Below are 12,938 nucleotides of genomic sequence, written 5' to 3'. Positions count from 1 at the left end.
AGACAGCATTCTTAAATCTCCAAATATCTCTGCAGTCCTCAACTTTCTAAAAAGAGGAAAATTTGGGCCAAAAAGGAAGCTCAAGAGTAAAGGTACTGGCCACCAACCTGAGGACTTGAGTTTGATCCCCAGGACAGAGCAGTGGAAGGACAGAATTACTTCCACAGGGGTCCACACATGCATATAAACTCACACCCACGTACATGAGGCACACCTACATATAAACACTTATACACATGCACACATTGTGGAATATCACTTTAACTAGGCAAAATGTAGGTGAAGAGAAACAGGTTAAATTAAGTTATAAGAGCTAGCAAGAAATGAGTCTAAGCTAAGGCCATGCATTCATAGCAAATAATAAGTCTCCATGTCATAGTTTTGGAGCTGGTGTGTGGCCCAAGAGAAAGCTTGTTTTATATACACACACTAAGTAAAAAGGAATTTAGAAAAGTAAAGTATATATTTTAGAATTTATTTATTTATTTTATTTCTTTTTAAATTTTTTTTATTTTTTAATTGCACTCATGATATTAATTACATTTGTGATATTCATTGATTATATTCACAGTATTCATTCAGCAACTATATTTATGATATTCATTAATTACATTAATTGTATTGATTTATTACATTCATGATATTATGTCCTGATACTACTGTCTGTTTGTGGGGCTTTTCCATCACAAAAAACAGAGATTCTGTACTTAGGAAATCATTGCTCTATATTACTTTCTTCTCCATCTTGAGATAACGTCTAATCTTTCTGTCTCTATGAATTCGTATATTCTATATATTTCATGTAATACGATTCTATAGTATCTGTTCTTTTTTTAATGTAAAAACATTTTATGTACAACTGCAGGAGAAATAATACACAGATAGCTTAAACATAAAAAACAGGTTATAATTCAAAAGTCCAGGGTTATTTGAAACACACACACACATACACACACACACACACACACACAAAGTAAAATGTAATTTAGAAAAGTAAAGTATTTATTTTAGAATTTATAAAAACAGAAAAAAAAATGGTACAGTGGTCAAACAATAGACATGGAAGCAAAAACCTTTGGATTATTTTAGGGTTTTCTTAAGACATATTAATTACACATAACAACGTATTTCAAAGGACAGTTCTTGAATGTATAGTGTATTTTGGTCATACTTAGGCCCATAGCCCTTCCCACCCCCTCCACTCTGCTGACCCCTGCTGCTCCCCAGCTAGATCTCCTGCACCCTCCTGTCTTTGGTCTTCAAGGCCCTGGGGCCAGCCTGCCAGTGAGCATGCTCTCCCACCTTTCCACTCAAGGCACTCAAGCTGTGACCTTGGGGAAATGATAGACCATCCCTGCCCCTCCTTGCCACATCAGTAAATTGGGGATCATAGTTCCTGTTTGGGAGGTAGCATGATGGCAAGATGAGAGAGTCACGTGTGAAGGCCTTTGCGGCTTCTCAGCATATGGCACCCTTGAAGGAGTCTCCTATCTCAAAGGGAAAAACCCCAACGGCTGCGTTAAATCTGTCAGCACCTGGGAAGTTAAACAGTGACGAGACCAGGTGGACCTGCTGTTTGCTTGTTCTTTGGACTTTGCCGTCTCAATTAAAAATTGTAACTCTGTAGTTGAAGCAGGGTCTCACTATGCAGGCCAGGCTCGTCTCTAACTTGAGGCTGACCTCCTGCCTCTGGTTTAGAGTTCTTTGTTCCTGCAGGATGTCAGGTTGTCTGACTGCCATGCCGTGTGTAAACAGCACAGGGCAGGGCTGCTGTTTCTCCCCCTCTCGTCCTAGCACTGCCCGTGGACCAGCATTGCCCGTGGACCAGCATTGCCCGTGGACCAGCATTGCCCAGAGAGTAAATCCTCTCGTCCTAGCTCTGCGCGTGGACCAGCATTGCCCGTGGACCAGCATTGCCCCGAGAGTAAATCCCCTCGTCCCAGCACTGCCCGTGGACCAGCATTGCCCCGAGAGTAAACCCTCTCGTCCCAGCACTGCGCGTGGACCAGCATTGCCCGTGGACCAGCATTGCCCCGTGAGTAAACCCTCTCGTCCTAGCTCTGCGCGTGGACCAGCATTGCCCGTGGACCAGCACTGCCCCGAGAGTAAACCCTCTCCTACAGTCATCTGTCCAGTTTGCTAAGCACAAATGAAGAGGCAAACATTTTCCCATGTATTCATCTTCTCATTTAGTATTCACAGCAGCCAGCTGGGGGTGGGGACACACACCTGTAATCCCAGCACTTGGGAGGTAGAGGCAGAGGATCAGGAGTTCAAGGCTAGACTTAGCTACATATCAAGAGAGCTCAGAGTTTTTTTTGTTTTTTTTTTTAAAAAAAAAGATAGTCTTCCCAGCAGCCCCTGGAAAGGGCATTGCTTTCTTTAACTAGTTTTTGTTTGTTTTAGAGAGGCCTTTTGTATTCTGGACAAGCACTCTTATCAACTGAGCTACATCTCCAGTGCCTCTACTTTTTATTTTTATCTATCTATCTGTCTGTCTGTCTGTCTGTCTGTCTATCTATCTATCTATCTATCTGTCTATCTATCTATTTTGGTTTTTCAGGACAGGGTTTCACTGTGTATCCCTGGCTGTCCTGGAACTCACTCTGTAGACCAGACTGTCCTCAAAATAGAGACCCACCTGCCTCTGCCTCCTGAGTCCTGGGATTAAAGGGATGTACCACCACTGCCTGGCTCTATGTTTTTTAATAAGATAGGATCTTATTATGTAACCCAAGCTTACATTAAGCCTGCAATCATTATGGCCAGATATTTTGTTTCATGTTTAATTTATTTATGTAGTGTGTGTATGTGTGTGTGTGTGTGTGTGTGTGTGTGTGTGTGTGTGGGTGTGGGTGGGTGCTGTGTATATATGTGTGTGTTGTGTGTGTGTGGAATGTTGTATATGTATGTGTGTGGTTGTGTGGTGTGTGTGTGGTTGTGTGGTGTGTATATGTGTCTCTCTGTGTGTGTGTGTGTGTTCCAGCACTGTGTGGAGGTAGGTGGACTTTGCAGGAGCTCTCAGGAAGACCCTATATCTACTGAGCCATCTCTCAGTTCCCTGTTTTGTTGGAGAATGGTCCCACTCTGTAACCCACCTTGTCCTGAACTCACGGTGTAGCTCAGTCTGTCTTTGAACTCAGTGTGATCCTTTCACTTCGGCCTCCAGAGTCCTGGCTTCTAGGCATGTACCGCTGTACCTGCCTCTGCTTCCACTTTGCAGTAGACAAAAACTGAGGGCCCGAAGGTACACAGTGTTGTACGGTATCATCTCTTGTGGGGTGGTCACCAGAGAAGACTGCTCAGACGTGGGTTTAAACCAATAGAAGGTCTTTATTAGCCCGAAAGTGAGTACATGGGATGTTCAGGATTCCACTGCAGCCCAGAGCCTTTCTACAGGTGAACTTTTAAGCATAAAAAAAAAAAAAATGTCCTGGGTTGACATACTTCAGTTAACAAGAATAGTTAGTCAGAAGCAGAACTACAGAAGCCAAAAGGCAAGGTTAGAACATTTAGAGACTTTCCCAGAACTGTGAACTTTGATGGATTAGGCCTTTGTTTTAGTTTTGATAGGTTGTATTGTCTACATGCTGAGTTTTACAGCCTGAATAGCGCTTCCATCATGGAGTCTATTGTGCTAAGGTCTGGAGTTTACACGAATTTCTAAATGGTCTTATTAAATAAAAAAAACATGGATCCAAATATAGGAGTGAAAGCCTTAGATCAGGGAAATAGTGAGAGCCACCAGCTAATCTACCTCAGCAACTCTGCAGCTTCCAAATGGTACAACTTCCTGTCTACCTACACCTTTATTGCCTTTCTGTTCTGCCCTCTCATTGGCTAGCTCAGCCCAGCTACCTCACTTCCTCTTCCTACACAGCTCTGTCACTTTCTGTCTGTCTGCACAAACCTCCAGGTCTCCATAGTTGGTACTGGGATTAAAGGCATGTGTTACCACGCATGACTCTCTTCCCTAGTGTGGCCTTAAACAGAGACCCTGCCTGCTAAGTGATAGGATTAAGGGCGTGTGCTACCATTACCTGACTTTTGTGTTTACTTAAAATGGCTTGCTATTTCCTCTGATCTCCAGGGAAACTTTATTTATTAACGTACAAATAAAATATCATCACATTTCAGCACGAATAAAATATCACCGCACTGGGGCCCTGTTACACATCATCTGGGAAGCAACATAGTAAGGATGCAAACCCAGGCCTGGCCTGGCAGACCTGAGGATTCTGCTCAACCTTTCATGCCACGGCGTTTGAGGAAGCAGGATTCTCTGGGGGAAGATGTTGATCCTGTGGTTCCCCGTGGCTAGGACGCTGGTACTTGCGAGCAGTGGTCACTTGGGTCAGTACAAAGATGCTGTGCAGCTGCCTCGGCCAGTGAGTGGACGCAGACTGACAAGCTCATGTGACCCTGAGTGAGTGACGGACGCATGTGGTCCTGTTGTGCCCAGATCTCAACCCCCACAGAGACCACCGAAGACGAGCTTACCGGAATGCAGAAGCAAGGTTTTATTGGGGAGCAATTCAAGCCTAGGCAGGGACCCCATCAGACCATCCAACACAGTGGAGGCTGGAGGAGGTGCCCGCCCCTCTGCAAGCTCAGGTGTTTTTGTTGTTGTTGTTGTTATTTCCTGTTTTCACATTTTTAAAGTTTATTTTTCTATTATCAGCCTGATACAGTATAAATTCTTATCCTAATTGTGAAATGTTTGATTGAGGCTTGCCCAGTAATTGAGTAAAACCAAAACTTATTATAAGTCACAGTCGTCCTAGGGACCTCCATGCTATATATATAGCCTTCATGGTTCTATGGGTTGTGGTCTGATTGTTCTTTATTTTATATCTAGAATCCACTTATGAGTGAGTACATACCATGTTTGTCCTCCTGGGTCTGGGTTACCTCACGCAGGATATTTTCTAGTTCCATCCATTTGCCTGCACATTTCATGCTGTCATTGTTTTTCTCTGCTGAGTAGTACTCCATTGTGTATATGTACCACATTTTCTTAATGCAAGCTCAGGTTTTAAAGGCAAAAACCACAAGGTTACATCAGTTAGGGATGCTAGTACGGGTGCAATTCCGAACGGCTCGCTTCCAGGGACTTCCAGAGACTTTATCTTAGCTTACTGCTGGGTGGGAGGTTGTCCGTCACCGTTTCTCATTAGCTGCCCTCAGGTGGGGACATTCTGTGGTTAAACAATCACCATGGAGACCAGGATTGGGACATCCCATGGTTAAACAGTCACTACTAGATGGTTAACTTGATATCAGCAGTTATTTCGGAGATTATACTCAAACTACTTGCTTAAAATGGAGGTGCTATGGTTCTTCAGTCCCCCTAGGGTAACTTTGTGACTTTGTTTCTTCAGCATCTGCAAACATCTGTCCCCTTTATTTGTCACCAAGAGAACCATTCCACCACATCTTCCATTTGTAGTTGGTCATGTGTACTGATATTACAGTTGGGATATGAAATGTCCTCCAAAGGCTCGTGTGTTGAGCATGTGGCCCAGCTGATGGATCTGGTTATTTCAAAGTTATTGGACCATGAGGGCTGTGGTCTAATCAATAGATTAATCCAAGCATGAATTCACAACTTGATAGCATTGGGGTATAAACTAGGAAGTGGGGCCTAGGCCAGAGGAAGTAGGTTACTGGGGGCGGGGCTTGGAGGGCATATCTTGTCACTGGCTCCTCTCTGTTCTTACTTGCCTTCCCGACCTCCGTGACGTAGCATCTCCTCCATACTCTTTGCCATGATACTCTGCCTCCCTATAGGCCCATGCGAACGGGGCCAGCCACTCATGGCCAAAACCATGAGAAAAAAGAAAGCCTTCCTTGAGTCTTCTTTAAGTGTGTGTGTGTGTGTGTGTGTGTGTGTGTGTGTGTGTGTGTGTGTGTGTATGTGTGTGTGTATATGTGTGTGTGTATGTATGTGTGTGCATGTGTGCGCGCGCGCGCACGTGCGTGCGTGTGTTCACTTGCAGAGAGTTCACCATTTTCAGGAGTTCATTTTCTCCTTCCACTCTGTGGGTCCAGGGGAGCAAACTCAGCTCTTCAATCTTGGTGGCCAGGGCTGAGCCATCCTGGTGGCTCCCTTAAGTGGCTTTCTTTTTCCTACTCAGGCGATTTGTCACAGTGACCAAAAATGACTGACATAATCTAAGACTGCAAAGGTAAGACCTGGGGGTGCAGATTGGAGAACAAAGAAATTTCACAAACAAGGGCTCTGGCCAGGCAGGTCATGCATGCCTGTCATCTCCACACTCAGGGAACTGAGGCAGGGGAGCAAGAGTTCAAGTTCTGCGTAACAAGTCCCAGGGATACTTGGGCCTGTAGCCGGTTTTTTTTTTTTTAAGTGTGTGTGTGTGTGTGTGTGTGTGTGTGTGTAGCCATCTCTCCTGTCCCACTAATATATTTTTAATTACATAGTTTACCTCTTATAAAACCAGTTTTGGCACGTTTCGGGGTTGGGGATTTAGCTCAGTGGTGTAGATGTAACTAACCGTCTTATTAAATAAGAAACACAGAAACAATGTAAAAGAGAAAGCCGAGAGGTCAGAGCTCAGAGCTAAAATCTCACCCTTCCGCCTGCGGTGTCCCAGCTTCCCGAAAGAGGGCTACTTCCTGTCTGTATGTCTTTTTTATAGCATTATTGTTCTGCCTTCTCATTGGTTGTAAACCCAAACACATGACTGCCTCGTCACTGTCTGAATGTACAGCCCCCCAGGTATTAAAGGCATATGTCTCCAATGCTGGCTGTATCCCTGAACACACAGAGATCTATGGGATTAAAGGCGTGTGCCACCACCGCCACACTCTGTCTATGGCTCTAATAGCTCTGACCCCCGGGTGACTTTATTTATTAACATACAATCAAAATCACATTTCAGTACAATTAGAATACCACCACACAGTGGTAGAATGCTTGCCTAGCAAGCGCAAGGCCCTGGGTTCGGTCCTCAGCTCTGGTTAAAAGAAATGCTGGGCATGGTGGCACACTTTTAATCCCAGCACCCAGGAGGCAGAATAGGGAGATCACTGTGAGTTTTGGGCCAGCCAGGGTTACATAGTGAGACCTTGTCCCAAAACAAAACATGAAAACAAAACCCACCTGTCTTAGTGTTCTATTGCTGTGCAGAGACATCATGACCACCCAGACTCTTATAAAGGAAAACACTTAATTGAGGCTGCTTACAGTTCAGAGGTTCAGTCCATTATCATCATGGTGGGGAACATGGTGGCACACAGGCAGACATGGTGCTGAAGAGGTAGCTGAGAGTTCTACATCTGGACCCATAGGCAGCAGGAAGAACATGAGACATATTAGGCCTGACTTGAGCTTTTGAGACTTCACAGCCCACCCCCAGTGACACACTTCCTCCAACACCACCACCCCTACTCCAACAAGGCCACACCACCTAAAATACCATTCCCTAAATGCCTATGAGGGCCATTTTCATTCACACCACCACACTACCATTTAAAAAATATTTAGTGTGTGTGTGTGTGTGTGTGTGTGTGTGTGTGTTTCTCCTAACAAAAGCAAGATAACCCTATTTACAGTTGTCCAGAATGCTTGGAAGAATGGCACCCCACTAGTATACATAACTTTTAGGTACATGTCTCACTTAAAATAAACAAAAGCTTGGGAACCAGGAGCGGTAGCACACACCTATAATCCTGGAGAGCAAGGTCATGCTTGTCTACACAGCAAATACAAGACTAGCAAGGGCTACATGAGAAACTCTATCTTAAAAAGTAAAATTAAAAAAAGAAATATGCGGCCAGGCGGTGGTGGCGCACGCCTTTAATCTCAGCACTCAGGAGGCAGAAGCAAGAGATCTCTGTGAGTTCGAGGCCAGCCTGGTCTCCAAAGTGAGTTCCAGGTAAGGCGCAAAGGTACACAGAGAAACCCTGTCTCGAAAAACCAAAAAAAAAAAAAAAAAAAAATATGCATATGACCTCCTCTGTGCCAGGCATTGAGGGATACACAGCAGACAAAGCCTGTTGTCAGGCTGGCAGGATGGTTCACAGGGTAGTGACCCTTGCTGCCAACCTGAGTTCCTGAGTTCAATTCCTGGAACCTGCATGGTAGAAAGAGAGAGCTGACTCCTACAAGTTATCCTCCTGCTTCCACGTGCGTGCAATGGCACACACACATGCATGAGTGTACACACACACACACACACAGACCGAACCCCTCTGTCCTCGCACTGGGGAGAGAGACAGCCCCAGACGAGAGCATCCACTAGACATAAATACCAAGGGGTGGTCTGGGGGAGGTGGTTCTGAGTGACTGCTGTGTGACTGTGGTCAGGGAAGGCCTCACTGAGAACGGGCCTTTGAAGTCAAGGCCTGAATGAGATAAGTGAGTGTGTAGAAGGCTGAGGAACCAATGTGAGGGATTAGTGTGTAATGAGCAGGACAAGCAGAGCTGAGCAGTAGAAGAATTCAGACACCTCGGATCCCCAGGAAAGCAGCTGGTCCTGTGCCTCCCAGGTCCACAGATCATCCATCGCAGGACTAACAGTTTCACTTTGTTTTAGGAGTCTGTGTATTCCAGGTAAGAACTTTACCACTGAGCTACACTATCAGACTTCTTTGTTAAGAATTTTATCCTGGGTTCTGGAGAGATGGCTCAGCAGTTAAGAGCACTGACTGCTCTTCCAGAGGTCCTGAGTTCAATTCCCAGCAACCACATGGTGGCTCACAACCATCTGTAATGAGATCTGGTGCCCTCTTCTGGCCTGCAGGCAGAACACTGTATACATAATAAATCAATAAGTCTTAAAAAAAATTATTCTGGGGGCTGGAGAGCAGGCTCAGGGTTTAAGAGCAGTGGCTGTTCTGCCAGAGGATCTGGGTTCAATTCCCAGCATCCACATGGTGTCTCAAAGCTGTAACTCCAGTTCCAGGGAATCCAGTACTTCTGGCCTCGTTGGGCACTGTGAACAAACGTGATTCACAGACAGACATACATGCAGGAAAAACACCTATACATTTAAAAATAAATAAGTTAAAACCTATGTTTATTCTGCAGTCAAACACCGGAGGCCACGGTCTCTGAAGTGCCTTCCCTCCCTTGAGTTTGACTCTGGTGCGGTGTCTAGGCCCCGACCAGCCCCTGCCTTCCTGGAATTTATTCTGCTGGGCTTCTAGCAACAGGACTGCCTGGGAAGACTTGAGATTGACACCCAGACCCACAGTTCTCACACCCCCTCCACAACCCCCCTTCACAAGTGAGAAGAGCACAGTGAGGTATCTGGGGCAAATGTGAGTCATCTCCTTCAGGGAGGGGGCGGAGAGGGGGGGAGGGGGGAGGAAGGGGAGGGGAGGATGGGGGGAGAGAGAGAGGGGGAGAGAGAGAGAAAGAGAGAGAGAGAGAGAGAGAGAGAGAAAGAGAGAGAGAGAGAAAGAGAGAGAGAGGAGAGAGAGAGAGACTAAATCTCAGCGAGGAGTTGCCAGGGAGAACTCAGGGTTGGGGGAGCCGGATGGATTTGAAGGAGGAAAGTGACAATCTGGGGTCGAGGCCTTCAGGGCAGGGGCAGCGCCATGTCAGAGGCTGCAGTGGGACAAACCTGATCTGTGAAGGAGACAGTGAGGAGGCAGAGGAGGCGGGGGTGGCTGGCAGTAAGGGGTGAGGGAGGAGGGGAGGCAGCAAACACTTCTTTCTTGTTTTAGGAAGGAAGGCTTTGTGAGGTCTTAATGGACTGTTATCTAGAGTGTATGGTTGACTTGCCTGCATGCACGTCTGTGTTCCACCTGTGTGCCTGGTGTCCGGTTCTCTGCAGAACAGTTAGTGCTCTTAACCACTGAGCCAGGTCTCCAGGCCCTAGAAATTGCCTTTTCTTTTCTTTCTCTTTCTCCCCCCCCCCACCCAAGACAGGGTTTCTTTGTGTAGCCTTGGCTGTCCTGGATCTTGCTCTGTAGCCTAGGCTGGCCTCAAACTCACAGAGATCCCCCTGCCTCTGCCTCCCGAGTGCTGGGATTAAAGGTGTATGCCACTGCCCAGTTCCCAGAAATTTCTCAGAACTTTGTCTTCTATCTCTAGCTACAACTCAAGACATCTCTCTGGTCTAGAAATAATAACAATGCCAAATTCAGGAACTGCCCCTTTCTGAAACTGTTTATTAAGGAACGTTAGGACGGAGCTGGCAGGGTAGCGCCAAGCGCTGTCCTAGCATGCAAAGGGGGTCAGGTTCCGAGGTGAAATAAAGGGGCAGAGACGCGGCAGGAAGGGAAGACTTCCTGTCTAGGAGATGAGCAAGACAGCACACCTGTTCTGTAGCTGACTCATTCTTACATCCTCATGACAGTCTGTGTTAGCTCATGCGAGTCATTCTCCATTGTTAAATATTGAATAGTATCCTATCACACCCACCCCCACCACACACATATTTCTCTCTCTCTCTCTCTCTCTCTCATACACACACATCTTCATTGTGTGTGTGTGTGTGTAAGTATAAAGACTTGAGTCTTTTTTTTTTTTTTTTCTGGTTTTTCCAGACAGGGTTTCTCTGCGTAGCTTTGCTCCTTTCCTGGCGCTCACTTGGTAGCCCAGGCTGGTCTCGAACTCACAGAGATCTGCCTGGCTCTGCCTCCCGAGTGCTGGGATTAAAGGTGTGCACCACCACCGCCCGGCAAGACTTGAGTCTTGATGTGTAGCCGAAGAAAGCTGAACTCAGGGTTCTCATAATCAGCCTTCTGAGTGCTGGGATTAGAGTCAGAAATCATCATTTCCAGGCTAACGTGGATATTTTTAATTGATTTAACCAACTTGTTACTGCTGCATAGTTGCTGTGGGATGTTCTGTATGTCCTGTGGGAGCCCGTTCTCGGGTTCCTCGTGGCTTTACCCAGCAGGTCCACATAGAGGATGATTAGGACCACAGCCCTGAGTGCAGGTGTCTGAGATGGTCTGCACTTGGCTGTGCTGGGGGATGGTCTGTATGTTAAGTTGCTCTGATTGGTCAATAAATAAAACACTGATTGGCCCATGGCTAGGCAGGAAGTATAGACAGGACTAACAGAGAGGAAAAATAAAAGAACAGGAAGGCAGGAGTCACTGCCAGACACCACCAGGACAAGCAGCATGAGAAGATGCCTGTAAGCCATGAGCTGTGTGGCAAGGTATAGATTTATGGAAATGGATTAATTTAAGCTATAAGAACAGTTAGCAAGAAGCCTGCCACGGCCATACAGTTTGTAAGCAATATAAGTCTCTGTGTTTACTTGGTTGGGTCTGAGTGGCTGTGGGACTGGCAGGTGAGAGAGATTTGTTCTGACTGTGGGCAAGGCAGGAAAACTCTAGCTACAAATGGCACCCAACTTATTGGCAAGAGTTTCTACCAAAAACCTGAGAAAAGATTCTAAAACGGAGCTAAAAACAGCTTCCTAATTATCTCTCTCAAATGAGCGGCAGCTGCCGGTTTGAGCTACTGGCGGGTTCCTAGTGTTCGTGCTAGACCTGCGGTATGGGGGGATTGAGGCCTCTGCAAGTGGCACATTAAGCTGCGTGGTGGATTTAGCCTTTGCTAGTACAAAACAAAAAAAGAGGTTTCTGGGCTACACACTGCTTGGATAAAAGCATAGACCCACGATGGCTCCCAGAGCTGGCGGAAAACGTACCACCGCCATGTTGGGAAGCTGAGGTGGGCGAAGTCAGCAGCCATAGACCATTTCAGTCTTACAAATGCTGCAGTTTAAAGCAATAGATTCACAATAAGACAGATACAGATGGAACAAGAATTTAAATGCTTTACAATGTGTATAAAAATGTATGTAGGCTTGGAAGAGAGAGAAAAAGGAATATATATAGTTATATAAAGAAATAGATAGTTTTTAAAAAATAAAGTCTTTAAAGAGACAGTAAAATTAATATAAAAAATAAGTCACATAAAGATGAATATTACACAGATAATCTGGATTGTGTTGTCTTTGGGATTTTTAACTGCAGAAAAACATTTGATCGTAAAAGATGTTGAGTTTAACCAATATGTATGTATTAATGATACCTTGACTTCAAAATTTGGATGTAAGGATGTGTTGCTTTGGAAAGGAGACTCTGCTTATGTTCCCACAGAAAGCCAGAGGCTAAGGATTTGTTCCAGATTAAGATACATCAGGTTTGACCAGCCAAGACCCCCTGAAAGGTCTCCAATGACAACATGGCCCAGATGATCCAACGTCCAGATCGGATTCAAGGCAACTGGCTCAGACAATGCAGCCTCATGGACTATTCCATAATCCTAAAATTTTCTTTGTGTCCCCATAAGATACAGCGCCCCCCTCCAGCAGTAAGCAGTAAGAGAGGCTACGTCCAAATTCCCAAATTATATGTAATTTTACTTTGTTAGATTAAAACCTTCCTCTTTAAAAAAAAAAAAGAAAGAAAGAAAAGGGAAGTGCTGTGGGAGCCTGTTCTCAGGTTCCTCATGGCTTTACCCAGCAGGTCCACATAGAGGATGATTAGGACCACAGCCCTGAGTGCAGGTGTCTGAGATGGTCTGCACTTGGCTGTGCTGGGGGATGGTCTGTATGGCAAATGTGTTGCTCTGATTGGTCAATAAATAAAACACTGATTGGCCCATGGCTAGGCAGGAAGTATAGGCAGGACTAACAGAGAGGAAAAATAAAAGAACAGGAAGGCAGAAGGAGTCACTGCCAGCCGCCTCCAGGACAAGCAGCATGAGAAGATGCCTGTAAGCCATGAGCTGTGTGGCAAGGTATAGATTTGTGGAAATGGATTAATTTAAGCTATAAGAACAGTTAGCAAGAAGCCTGCCATGGCCATACAGTTTGTAAGCAATGTAAGTCTCTGTGTTTACTTGGTTGGGTCTGAGCGGCTGTGGGACTGGCAAGTGACAAAGATTTGTCCTGACTGTGGGCAAGGCAGGAAAACTCTAGCTACAGATAGTTTTTTTT

The 12,938-nt window shown here is 45.6% G+C and overlaps 1 long non-coding RNA gene across 1 annotated transcript; it reads left to right on the top strand.

Annotated features, from left to right (window-relative positions):
• The first annotated feature begins 971 nt into the window (after positions 1-971).
• Positions 972-9,319, top strand: LOC119088925. The gene is made up of 3 exons (XR_005092686.1): positions 972-2,035; positions 6,138-6,188; positions 9,056-9,319. It is a non-coding gene; the product is annotated as an uncharacterized LOC119088925 (long non-coding RNA).
• Positions 9,320-12,938: the final 3,619 nt, after the last annotated feature.

Source organism: Peromyscus leucopus, chromosome 1 (genome assembly GCF_004664715.2).
Source record: "Peromyscus leucopus breed LL Stock chromosome 1, UCI_PerLeu_2.1, whole genome shotgun sequence".
NCBI lineage: Eukaryota > Metazoa > Chordata > Mammalia > Rodentia > Cricetidae > Peromyscus > Peromyscus leucopus.
This window is presented reverse-complemented; position numbering and strand designations above follow the sequence as displayed.